This window comes from Rhinoderma darwinii, chromosome 1 (assembly GCF_050947455.1).
Source record: "Rhinoderma darwinii isolate aRhiDar2 chromosome 1, aRhiDar2.hap1, whole genome shotgun sequence".
Lineage (NCBI taxonomy): Eukaryota > Metazoa > Chordata > Amphibia > Anura > Rhinodermatidae > Rhinoderma > Rhinoderma darwinii.
In genome coordinates, this window is record NC_134687.1 from 407216214 (window position 1) to 407229300 (window position 13087).

The window sequence follows — 13087 nt, forward strand, 5'->3', positions numbered from 1 at the left end:
AAAACAGAAGGTTTTACCAGAGAAACGCAACTCATTACTTATTGCCCAGATTCTGCAGTTTTTAGAAATATCCCACATGCGGCCCTAGTGCGGTAATGGACTGAAGCACCGGCCTCAGAAGCAAAAAGGAGCACCTAGAGGATTTTGAGGCCTCCTTTTTATTAGGCACCATGTCCGATTTGAAGAGGTCTTGTTGTGCCAAAACAGTGGAAACCCCCCAAAAGTGACCCATTTGGCAAACTACACCCCTCAAGGAACTTACCGAGGGGGACTAGTGGGCATTTAGATCCCACAGGTTTTTTGCTGCATTTTGTGGAATTCGGCTGTGCAATTGAAAATCGAATTTTTCCGATAAAAGGTAAGCATTTTTAATTTTCACAAGGAGTAAAAGGAGCAAAAGCACCCCAACATTTGTAAAACAATTTCTCAGATTATGGCAATACCCGACATGTGGTAATAAACTGCTGGTTGGACAAACGGCAAAGCTCAGAAAGGCAGGAGTGATACTTGACATGTAGATTCTGCTGGACTGGTTTCTGGGCGCCATGTCGCATTTGCAGAGCTTCTGATACACCAGTACAGGGGAAACCCGTTAAAAGTGACCCCATTTTGGAAACTAATCCCCTTAAGGTGACTAAATAACAGCAATTCTACTATTGGTTTTTATTCCTTTTTTTTCACAGCGTTCACCGTGCGCTATAAATAACACTAACTTTATTCTGCGGGGCGATAAGATTATGGCGATACCATATGTTTATATTTTTTTTTTTTATGTCTTATAAACATAAGCACAAAAACATACTATATAACAAAAACATACTATATAAAAAAATCATTTACTTTTTGTTTTGCCTTATTCTAAGGGCGGATTTACACGAACCTGATATACATCCGTGCGACCCGCGTGGTTTTCACACGGGTCGCAGGGACCTATGCAAGTCTATGGGACAGTGCAGACAGTCCGTGAGTTTTGCGCAGCGTGAGTCCGCTGCTTAAAACACGCGACATGTTCTATATTTCTGTGTTTTTCGCGCATCACGCACCCATTGAAGTCAATGGCTGCATGAAAATCAAGCGCACCACACGGAAGCACTTCCGTGGGACACGCGTTATTCGCGCAACAGCAGGAAAAGAGTGAATGTAAACAGAAAAGCACCACGTGCTTTTCGGTTTACAAACATCCAAACGGAGTGTCATAATGATGGCGGCTGCGCGAAAAGCACGCAGCCGCGCATCCACATGAACATGACACACGGAGCTGTCACGCACCTGCCACGCGCGCAAAACGCAGTTTTTTGCGCGCGGAAAACGCACACGTTCGTGTAAATCCGCCCTAAGAGCCAGAACTTTATTTTTTCACCAAGAAAGCAGTGTGAGGACTTTTTTTGCATAACGAACTGTAATTTCGATCAGTACCATTTTTATATGTGACTTTTTGATCTCTTTTTATTCCATTTTTTCGAAGGGGAAGTGGGCAAAAAAAAAATTGTCATTCTGGTATGGGTTTATTATTTTCTTTTAGGGTGTTCACCGTGCGGGATAAATAACAAAATACTTTTGTAGTTCAGGCCGTTACGGACTTGGCAATACTAATTATGTATAGTTTGTTTATTTTTTAATTTTTATTAAAAAGGACTGATCAGGGGGAAAAAAAAAAAAAGGGGGGGGATTACTACATTTATTAGTTTTAAAACTTTTTATTTTTACACAACTTTTTTACTTTGTCCCACTAGGGGACTTGAGGGCAGGAGGCCGTGATCGCAATTCGCGAAGGCAGTGCAGCGTATTAGAGCTGTCAGCTACACGCTGACTTTGTCAGGACCCACTAGGCTTCCGGAGAGGACCTAGCCGGACGCCATTATTAGGCCTCCGGTTGCCATAGCAACCATCGCCGCCCGCTATTGTGTAACGGGCCGTCGATGGTAGTTTAACCCCTAAGAAGCCGCGATCGCTATTGAACGCGGCTTCTAAGGGGTTAATCAGCAGGGACACAGTGATCGATCCCCGCTGTAGGAGCTGCGGCAGCTGCTGTACGAGACAGAAGCTGTCACAGCTCCTGTATGTGTCGGGAGGATGGCTGTTCCTCCCGTGACGTACTATTAGGTCATGGAGCGCGAACACTACAGCTACCATGAACTAATAGTACGTCCAGGAGCGGGAAGGGGTTAAGGTATTTCCGTAAAGGTGTGACATTTAAATCAATGGACCGAGTATTTTCCCTGGTAATACAAATCCCCAAATATTTGAAGTCAGGGGTGACTTTCAAACCACAGAATTCTGAATTCCAACTACATTCATCCCTTCATCCCCTCCCAAAATATAGAATTAAAAAAAAAAGTGATCAAGAAGTCGCATGTACCCCAAAATAGTACAAATAAAAACTACATCCCATCCCGCAAAAAACAAGCCCTTACACAGCTTGAACTGAGAAAAAAAAAAAAAAAAAAGTATGGCTCTCAGAATATGGCGACACAAAAAATAAATAATTTTATAAAATAAAATGATTTTATTGCGCAAATGCTGCAAAACATAGGGAATAAAAAAAAAAACAGTCAGAATTGATGGTGTTTAGTCACCTTGCTTGCCCAAAAAAAATTGAAGAAAAAAAATTAAAGAAAAATTCTCCATTCTGAGCCCTATAGCGTGCCCAAACATTCGTTTACGTCCACAGATATGCCATCGCCATACCTGGCAGAACCCGATTAATATTTTATGAGGTATTGGTCTTCAGTGGCACAAACTGGTCACAACATACTGTGCACTAAAATGACATAGCAGTGAAAAATTTCAATTTTCACTACGCCCAATCCACTGCGCATTAACCCCTTTGCGCACAACTTAATAGCATGTAGTGGGGTCACGCGCGGCATGGGTGTCAGCTGTGTATTCCAGCTGACACCCGAGACTAACGGACAGGAACAGATATCGTGGGGTTACAGGAGCCTGTAAAAATTACAACATACTGCAATACATTAGTATTGCAGTGTATTGTACCAGTAATCTAATGATCACTGGTTCAAGTCCCCTAGGGGGACGACGACGAATAATTAAAAAAAAAAAAAAAAAAAAAAAAAGAAGATTATTGAGAAAAATAAAAAAAAAATAAAGTAAATAACTAAATAATATTTCAAGTCCCAAAAAAAAAAATATACCTTTTCCCATTTCTCTAAAGTAAAGAAAAAAAACACAAAATTAGTATCGCTGTGTCCGTAAAAGCCTGAACCATTATAATATACCATTATTTAACTCGCACGGTGAACACCGTAAAAAACAGAGAATTTAAAACGCAAAAAAAAAACCCACACATTAAAAAGTGCCCAGAAACTTGTATGTACCAAAAGAATGGTACCAATAAAAACGACAGCTCGTTCCACAAACATAAGCCCTCACACCTCTCCAATCGAACATAAAAAAAAAGACTGATTACTTACCAGTAGTCGGTTTTTCATAAACCTATGACCGCGTCATGTCCGTGGCCATCAGCGCTACTCTCCCCATGACAACGCCAGCACTCGCTTCCACTCACCTCAGCCGGATCCCGTAGGGTGCGTGCGCACTCTCGTGCCCGCTTTTAAAGGCACCGGACTTTGATGAAGCATAAGGCCGTGAGTAACCTGGACTATAAGAGGGGTCCAGCCCCTGCTTCAACGCCTGAGCGTTGTTGTTGTTGTTGTTGTTGTTTCCCTAGTTTGTCTATGCAATGGTCTCCTAGTGTGTCCCTGTTCCCTGCATTCCGTACTATCCTGGTCAAGTACTATGGTGAGCCAGTCGTGACGTGCTGTATACCACGCCTGACGTCTACCTGATGCATAGTCCCAGCCGAGCCTGCTTTACTACTGTCCGAGCTGCCACAGGTACCCTATACGAACTATAGACATTGACCTGCGCCCTGTTGGCCAGCTGCCATACCGCCAAGGTGGTACGGCCCAGGGGTTCACAGACCCTACGTGACAGACAGCACCCCTGGAGAGACATCCCATTTGCTGGACAGGAAGCCTGAGGATATAAAAAAAGGACACACCTCTACACACACACACAGTCTTAGGAAGAACTCAGGATAAGAATATATATATATAAATATTTTATTTATTTTTTGTACCACAAGTGGAATTACCTCAGACCTTCGTATATACAGTATTTACAAGGGATCCCTTTTCAAGTCGGCACTCAACTTTATGAGGACTATATACGCTACAAGAATTAGGGAGCGTAACAGAGGGGTGCCGTCATAGGTTCATGAAAAGCAGATTACCGGTAAGTAATCAATATTTTACCCCTTCACCTATGACAGTGCCCCTGGTGATGTACAATAGACGTCAAACTTTAGGATGGGACCACAGTTTGTAATACCTTTCTACCAAAGGCCAAGTCAGAGGCTGTATGTAGTTGTAAATCGGTAATCTTGAGGAAGGTGTGAGGAGAGCTCCATATCTGATCTAAGGAAGCCTCTGCTCTCTCAGCCCAGGAAGTGGACACAGCCCTGGTGGAGTGGGATCGGAAGAACTCTGGAGGCTGGAGATTCTGACTTACACAGGCTAAATGTATAGCCTGTTTAATCCATCTCGCTACAGTGGATCTACCGACTGCCGAACGCTTGTTGGGACCCTGGAACTGGACAGATTTTCTGAGGTTCTTAAATCTTTAGTGATTTCTAGGTATTGGACTATGCACCTCCTTACGTCCAGGCAGTTAAACTGCTGTTCACTCTGATTTTTCGGGGAATTACAAAAAGAGGGAAGAACAATTTCTTGGTCTATATGAAACGGGGAGACTACTTCAGGAAGAAATCCCGGTAAGGTTTTTAAGATGACCCTGTCATCTAATAGTAGAGTATATGGAGGAAAAGCACAAAACACCTGAATCGAAAAAAACCACAGGAGAAATGTGGCTCCATTCATTCCTATAGGGCCATGCACAGGACCGTGGTTTTCACCCGGCGCATTGATTTGCGGGCGGTTCGCGGCCGACACTCCGTGGCTAGCCGACCCGAAAATCACGGCCGTGCACATGGCTACAGTCGTGTGCATGAGGCCTTACTCTACGGGCCGATGTAATGGCCAACAAGAAAGTCATTATATCAGAAGTCTGAGGCTCTTAACATCTCGTTGCCACAGACCCTTGTCGCTGACCTGTCCGAGTCCTTTCCCTTTAAATGGGCGAGGGACGCGCTTAAATATTTGGGGGTCCGGCTTCCCAGTGATCTGTCTCGCCTTTACGCGGTGAACTTTCCTTAACTTCTTCAATGTGTAAAGAGCGACTTGGATTCTTGGACGTCGGGTACCTTTACCTGGTTTGGTAGGTGCGCCATATTTAAAATGAATATTTTACCGCGGATTCTAGATCTTTTAGGCCCTCCCGATACATGTTCCACGCCCGTTCTTTCAATCTCTGCTGTCTCTTCTACACAAGTTCATATGGGCGGGGAAACCTGCGCGTATTACCCGTTCCATGCGAAGTGTGAGGGGGGTGTTGGTCTTCCGGACTTTGTTTCCTACCACCATGCCTCCCACTTGACACAAATTTTAGACTCGTTCAGGCCCAGCAAGATTAAAGGAACAGTGTCATCACAAATAAAATTTTTATATGTTAAAGATGTTAGTGCTTTAATAAAAACGTTTATATTCATTTGTGTGTTTGTGTTTTACTGTTTCTTATTTTTACACTTTTTCTTCCCTATGGGGGCTGCCATTTTTTGTTCCATTTCTGTGTGTGTCGATTAACGACACATACAGACATGGAATACGGCAGCCACAGTCCCATAGGGACTGCGAACGGCTCCCGTCCCATTGACTGCAGTGTACGGCGTCTGTGTGGGAACTGCGCATGCGCCGCTCCCACACAGTCCTATTCGAAATTGGCGCCGTCCGGCGCCATTTTCCTGTGGACCGGAAGTCGCGGCCGGACAGTAATATTACTACTTCCGGTCGCGGCTTCCGGATTTCTGCACTTGCACCAGCGGCAGCAAACGGAGCGGACGGGCCGGAGGGAGCCGCGGCGGCAGGAGCAGGTAAGAGATTTCAATGTATGTTCGTGTGTGTTTACTATTGTATGTAAACCTACTACACTGTGGGTTACCTTAAAAAATGGCGACACACAGTGTAGGAGGTTACACCGTTCAAACCCCTCGTTTATCCCGGCACTAGCCAGGATAAAGGAGGGGGGGATGCTGAGAGCTCACTAGAGCGAGGGCTTTTAACCCAATGTTGCAATGCTGCAATTTTGGGAACAGCTCCATCTAGTGACCAAAAATGGGTAGTATTATAAATTAGAAATAATTTATAATATTTCCTGGACTCGTGCAAAAAAAAAAAAAAAAAAATTTGAACAATGTTTAACCACCCACACACTAAATGTTTAATTTTTAAAAAAAAAACATGTTTTTCTGGCAACACATTCCCTTTAAAAAAAAAAAAAGTAAGAAGATGGATTTTATTTTTTTTAAACGGCCATGAAAAACGGACAGACGGACTGAAAACGTATGAGAATTTGGAGACACTGATGCAAATTATTATTATTTTTTTTAAACGGTCGTGTGACTGTAGCCTAAATGACTACGATGCCAGGAGTCCCATTCACACGTACCGTGATCAGGCTGGGAAATCAGGCTGACACACGGACCCTTTTTCACAGTCCAATCACAGTCGTGTGAATCCGACCTTAAAGAGGCTCTGTCACCACATTATAAGTGGCCTATATTGTACAGGATGTGATCGGCGCTGTAATGTAGATTACAGCAGTGTTTTTTATTTAGAAAAACGATCATTTTTGATCGTTTTAGCTTTATGCTAATCAGTTTCTCAATGGACAACTGGGCGTGTTTTACTATATGACCAAGTGGGCGTTGTACAGAGGAGTGTATGACGCTGACCAATCAGTGTCATACACTTCTCCCCATTCATTTACTCTGCAGATAGCGATATAGCTATATCGCTATGTGCAGCCACATAAACACACTATAACGCTACTCATGTGTCATGACAATGAATATACATCACTACCAGCCTGGACATGATGTGTATTCATTCTCCTGACCACTTCTCTGCACAACTCTGTGATTTACAGCACAGCACAGCGAGATCTCGCTGTAAATGACAGTTTACAGCGTAATCTCACGAGACTACGCCTGCTATGCTGTAAATCACAGAGAAATGCAGAGAAGTGGTCAGGAGAATGAATACAAATCAGCGCCTGGATGGAGGTGATGTATATTCATTGTGATGACACATGAATAGCGTTATAGTGTGTTTATACCTGCATTGTAAACGAATGGAGAGAAGTGTATGACGCTGATTGGTCAGCGTCATACACTTTTCTCCACAACGCCCACTTGGTCTAAAGTAAAACACGCCCAGTTGTCCATTAAGAAAGTCATTAGCATAAAGCGAATATAGGTCATAACTCCGTCAAAAATGATCGTTTTTCTAAATAAAAAACACTGCTGTAATCTACATTACAGCACCGATCACATCATGTACAACATAGGCCACTTATAATGTGGTGACAGAGCCCCTTTAATGTTATTTATTAAAACCCCATGGTGGGGCCGGTACTGCACAGGGTCCTGCTCACACTTCAGACACTATAATGCAAGCTCTCCCCAGAGCGCCCGCTCAGCGCTAGGAAGAAAAAAAAATAAAAAATAAGGAAAATAGAGATTCAAATCAAAAATTGCCTAAAGAGTTTATAAAAAAAAAATAAAAAAAATCTAGATTTTATTTTTTGCCAAAATCGCCCAGCCCTACTGTGGTGTTACATAGAACTGCATGTAAAATCTACATTATCTGTACTGTGCGCAGGGGCGTAACTAGGAAAGACTGGGCCCCATAGCAAACTTTTGACTGGGGCACCCCCCCCTGGGTGTCACACAACCCCCCCCCCCCTTGTAGATAGTGCCTTTTTTACAAACCCCCCCCCTTTTACATAGTACATAGTATATCTACGGGGGGACTGTATGGCGTTCCCTACAAGGGGGGGGGGGGGGGGGACGACTGTATGGCGTTCCCTACAGGGGGGGACGGGGGGGACGGTATGTCGTCCCCTACAGGGGGGGGGGACGGCATGTCGTCCCCCCTGTAGGGAACGCCGTACAGCATGTCGTCCCCCCTGTAGGGAACGCCGTACAGCATGTCGTCCCCCCTGTAGGGAACGCCGTACAGCATGTCGTCCCCCCTGTAGGGAACGCCGTACAGCATGTCGTCCCCCCTGTAGGGAACGCCGTACAGCATGTCGTCCCCCCTGTAGGGAACGCCGTACAGCATGTCGTCCCCCCTGTAGGGAACGCCGTACAGCATGTCGTCCCCCCTGTAGGGAACGCCATACAGCATGTCGTCCCCCCTGTAGGGAACGCCATACAGCATGTCGTCCCCCCTGTAGGGAACGCCATACAGCATGTCGTCCCCCCTGTAGGGAACGCCATACAGCATGTCGTCCCCCCTGTAGGGAACGCCATACAGCATGTCGTCCCCCCTGTAGGGAACGCCATACAGCATGTCGTCCCCCCTGTAGGGAACGCCATACAGCATGTCGTCCCCCCTGTAGGGAACGCCATACAGCATGTCGTCCCCCCTGTAGGGAACGCCATACAGCATGTCGTCCCCCCTGTAGGGAACGCCATACAGCATGTCGTCCCCCCTGTAGGGAACGCCATACAGCATGTCGTCCCCCCTGTAGGGAACGCCATACAGCATGTCGTCCCCCCTGTAGGGAACGCCATACAGCATGTCGTCCCCCCTGTAGGGAACGCCATACAGCGTCGTCCCCCCTGTAGGGAACGCCATACAGCGTCGTCCCCCCTGTAGGGAACGCCATACAGCGTCGTCCCCCCTCCCAAAAAAATGCGACCTATAGTGTGTCCTAATAAAATACATGTATCCCCTATCCACAGGACAGGGGATACATGTGTGATCGCTGGCAGCGATAAGGAGAACAGGGGACTGAAAGTCCCCTGAAGTTCTCCATGACTAACCTCTGACTTCCGGAGTCTGCGCTGCTCACTAAAAATGAAAGGAGCGCTGGTCACGCATGCGCACAAGCGGGACCGGCGCTCCATTCATTTCTCCGGAGCTGCCGACACAGACCCCGGAAGTCCGAGGTTTGTGATGGAGAACATTGGGGGGGGACTTTCAGTCCCCCGTTCTCCTTATCGCTGCCAGCGATCACACATGTATCCCCTGTCCTGTGGATAGGGGATACATGTCTTTTGTTTAATGGCAGAGCGGGGAGATACCTCCCTGCTCTGCCGTAGTGTTAAGAGGCGTCGCGCTGTAGCAGCCATAGCGGCTGCTAGCGGAGCCTCCAGCCGTGGTGGGGGCCCATGCCGGCGGGCGACACGGGCCCCCTCATGCCGCAGGCCCCGTAGCAGCCGCTACTGCTGCTACGGCGGTAGTTACGCCACTGACTGTGCGTATATATGTGCCTGTGTGGGTATATACGGGTCCATTTTTGAATTTGCCTTTGTATATAATCCTGTCTGTATAGTTATCTGCGTGCGTGTCGATATATTTACATGTATATTCCATAATGTGTGTATGTGCTGTATATATTTTCCAGTATGTTAATTTTTGGTTTGTGTAGGGGGCGGCAACAGAGCGTTGTGCACAGAGCACCATCCAACCGAAGGCCAGCGCATAGATTAGGTGTGTGTATATATATATATATATACACACACACACACACACACACACTCTCTCTCTCTCTCTCTCAACAATTCCACCCTACAAGACATTTCAGTCAGTACACCACCAGCTACACATTACTACATAACGTACATCACAGCCTCCAACTTCGATGCGCTACTCGACGCAGTGGTGACCCCATACAATAACACGGATGTATTATTGACACCAGTTGATATACGGTACACGTAAACAAAACACACAAAAAAACACTCGCAAAAAGAGCCATTACGCTATCGTAGAGTTCCCATGCCGCAACCTCCTGTCACTGTCACTAAAAGATTTTTAAACAAAAAACACTCACCCGCTCTCGTCTGCACTCCGTCAGCACTATAATTACCAATATGGCGCCTGGGCCTGTTCGCTTCCAGAAGCTTCTGTCAAAGTAATGAACATATCCAACCAATAACACTCCCTGACGTCAGAGAAGTAGGCGGGCGAAAGAGTAACCACCAATGGAAACTCGGCGGAAGCCGTATGTGGACAAATCACCGCAAAGAATCAAAATGAGGATTGAACCTCCTAATGGTAACAGTGAAAACAAAAGGAATTGTGTGAGGTGCGGTTATCAAAGGGTTGCGTGTAGAATAGCGTTGTTCCTGGTAGGACTTCTCTACAGCAACTCCATTCTGGACCGTTCACCGGGGAGGTGACTAGATTGGAGTTGCTGGCGGCAGAATTTGCTCGGAACAACTCCAATCTACGCAGGTCAATACAGAAATGACTAGAATAGATTTGGCGACAGGAGCTCCCCGTAGAAACTCTATTGTAGTAGACGTACAGCAGCGGCTAGAGTGGAGCTGCTGCAGGCAGGACCCTCAGTCACATTATAGAAAGTGCTGCAGAACATGTCACCTATTTATTTGACACTAATATCTGTAGACAATTTCTGCTGCCATTATATCAATGTTTAGGGTTGGTTTGTTTGTTGTTCATAAACTTTTTTAAGGCCTCATTCACACGACAGGGTCTGAGTGTCGGCCGGGAAAATCGGCCGATTTTCCCATCCGGTTTGCATCCATTCCGGGCCGAGTTGCATCCGTTTTTTTCCCTGTCCGTTTTAAAATCGGATGAATTTCATTTAAATTTGTTGCCACACACAGCCCTTTGTAGATAATGCCACAGCCCCCCTGGTAGGTAATGCCACCCAGCCCCCTGTAGGTGATGCCACACAGCCCCCTGTAGGTGATGCCACTCAGCCCCCTGTAGGCGATGCCACACAGCCCCCTGCAGGGGATGCCACCCTGCCCCTGTAGGCGATGCCACCCTGCCCCCTGCAGGCGATGCCACCCTGCCCCCTGCAGGTGATGCCACCCTGCCCCCTGTAGGTGATGCCACCCAGCCCCCTGTAGGTGATGCCACCCAGCACCCTGTAGGTGATGCCACACATCCCCCTGTAGATGATGCCACACAGCCCCCTGTAGGTGATGCCACACAGCCCCCTGTAGGTGAAGCCACACAGCCCCCTGTAGGTGATGCCACACAGCCCCCTGCAGGCGATGCCACCCTGCCGCTGTAGGCGATGCCACCCTGCCCCCTGCAGGTGATGCCACCCAGCCCCCTGCAGGCGATGCCACCCAGCCCCCTGCAGGCGATGCCACCCTGCAGGCGATGCCACCCTGCCCCCTGTAGGTGATGCCACCCAGCCCCCTGTAGGAATACCACCCTGTCCCCTGTAGGTAATGCCACCCAGCTCCCTGTAGGTAATGCCACCCAGCTCCCTGTAGGTAATGCCACCCAGCCCCCTGTAGGTAATGCCACCCAGCCCCCTGTAGGTGATGCCACCAAGCCCCCTGTAGGCGATGCCACACAGCCCCCTGTAGGCGATGCCACACAGCCCCCTGTAGGCGATGCCACACAGCCACCTGTAGGCGATGCCACCCTGCCCCCTGCAGGCGATGCCACACAGCCCCCTGCAGGCGATGCCACCCTGCCCCCTGCAGGCGATGCCACCCTGCAGGCGATGCCACCCTGCCCCCTGTAGGTGATGCCACCCAGCCCCCTGTAGGTGATGCCACCAAGCACCCTGTAGGTGATGCCACACAGCCCCCTGTAGGTGATGCCACACAGCCCCCTGCAGGCGATGCCACACAGCCCCCTGTAGGCAATGCCACCCGGCCCCCTGTAGGCTGATGCCACCCAGCCCCCTGTAGGAATACCACCCTGTCCCCTGTAGGTAATGCCACCCAGCCCCCTGTAGGTAATGCCACCCAGCTGCCTGTAGGTGATGCCACCCAGCCCCCTGTAGGCGATGCCACCCAGCCCCTTGTAGGCGATGCCACCCAGCCCCCTGTAGGAATACCACCCTGTCCCCTGTAGGTAATGCCACCCAGCTCCCTGTAGGTAATGCCACCCAGCCCCCTGTAGGTGATGCCACCCAGCCCCCTGTAGGTGATGCCACCCAGCCCCCTGTAGGTGATGCCACCCAGCCCCCTGTAGGTGATGCCACCAAGCCCCCTGTAGGCGATGCCACACAGCCACCTGTAGGCGATGCCACACAGCCACCTGTAGGCGATGCCACACAGCCACCTGTAGGCGATGCCACACAGCCACCTGTAGGCGATGCCACACAGCCCCCTGCAGGCGATGCCACACAGCCCCCTGCAGGCGATGCCACCCTGCCCCCTGTAGGCGATGCCACCCAGCCCCCTGTAGGCGATGCCACCCAGCCCCCTGTAGGCGATGCCACCCAGCCCCCTGTAGGTGATGCCACCCAGCCACCTGTAGGTGATGCCACCCAGCCCCATGTAGGCGATGCCACCCAGCCCCCTGTAGGAATACCACCCTGTCCCCTGTAGGTAATGCCACCCAGCTCCCTGTAGGTAATGCCACCCAGCTCCCTGTAGGTAATGCCACCCAGCCCCCTGTAGGTGATGCCACCAAGCCCCCTGTAGGTGATGCCACCAAGCCCCCTGTAGGTGATGCCACCAAGCCCCCTGTAGGCGATGCCACCAAGCCCCCTGTAGGCGATGCCACACAGCCACCTGTAGGCGATGCCACACAGCCACCTGTAGGCGATGCCACCCTGCCCCCTGCAGGCGATGCCACACAGCCCCCTGCAGGCGATGCCACCCTGCCCCCTGCAGGCGATGCCACCCAGCCCCCTGTAGGCGATGCCACCCAGCCCCCTGTAGGCGATGCCACCCAGCCCCCTGCAGGCGATGCCACCCAGCCCCCTGTAGGCGATGCCACCAAGTCCCCTGTAGGCGATGCCACCAAGTCCCCTGAAGGTGATGCCACACAGCCCATTCCCCCCCCCCCTTCCAGGAGAAATCACTGACTTCAATGTCCATATATGGACAGTGTAGTCACTGACTTCTCCTGGAGAGGAATTCCCTGCCACAGGTCGGGAATTCCGCTTCAGAAGTGAGTGACTTCGCTGTGTCCATATATGGACAGTGTAGTCACGCACT

At 49.2% G+C, this 13087-nt stretch overlaps 1 protein-coding gene across 2 annotated transcripts in view; it reads right to left on the reverse strand.

The window, feature by feature from the left end:
- RBM23 (RNA binding motif protein 23) overlaps window positions 1-10322 on the reverse strand; it is a 72340-nt gene extending 62018 nt beyond the window's left edge. The window contains exon 1 of one of the 2 annotated variants that reach the window (XM_075828927.1): window positions 9979-10322. The gene's annotated coding sequence lies outside the window, so the exon portion shown is untranslated. The remainder of the gene's footprint in view (window positions 1-9978) is intronic. The other variant, XM_075828929.1, reaches the window with a different exon arrangement.
- Between the last annotated feature and the right edge of the window lie 2765 nt (window positions 10323-13087).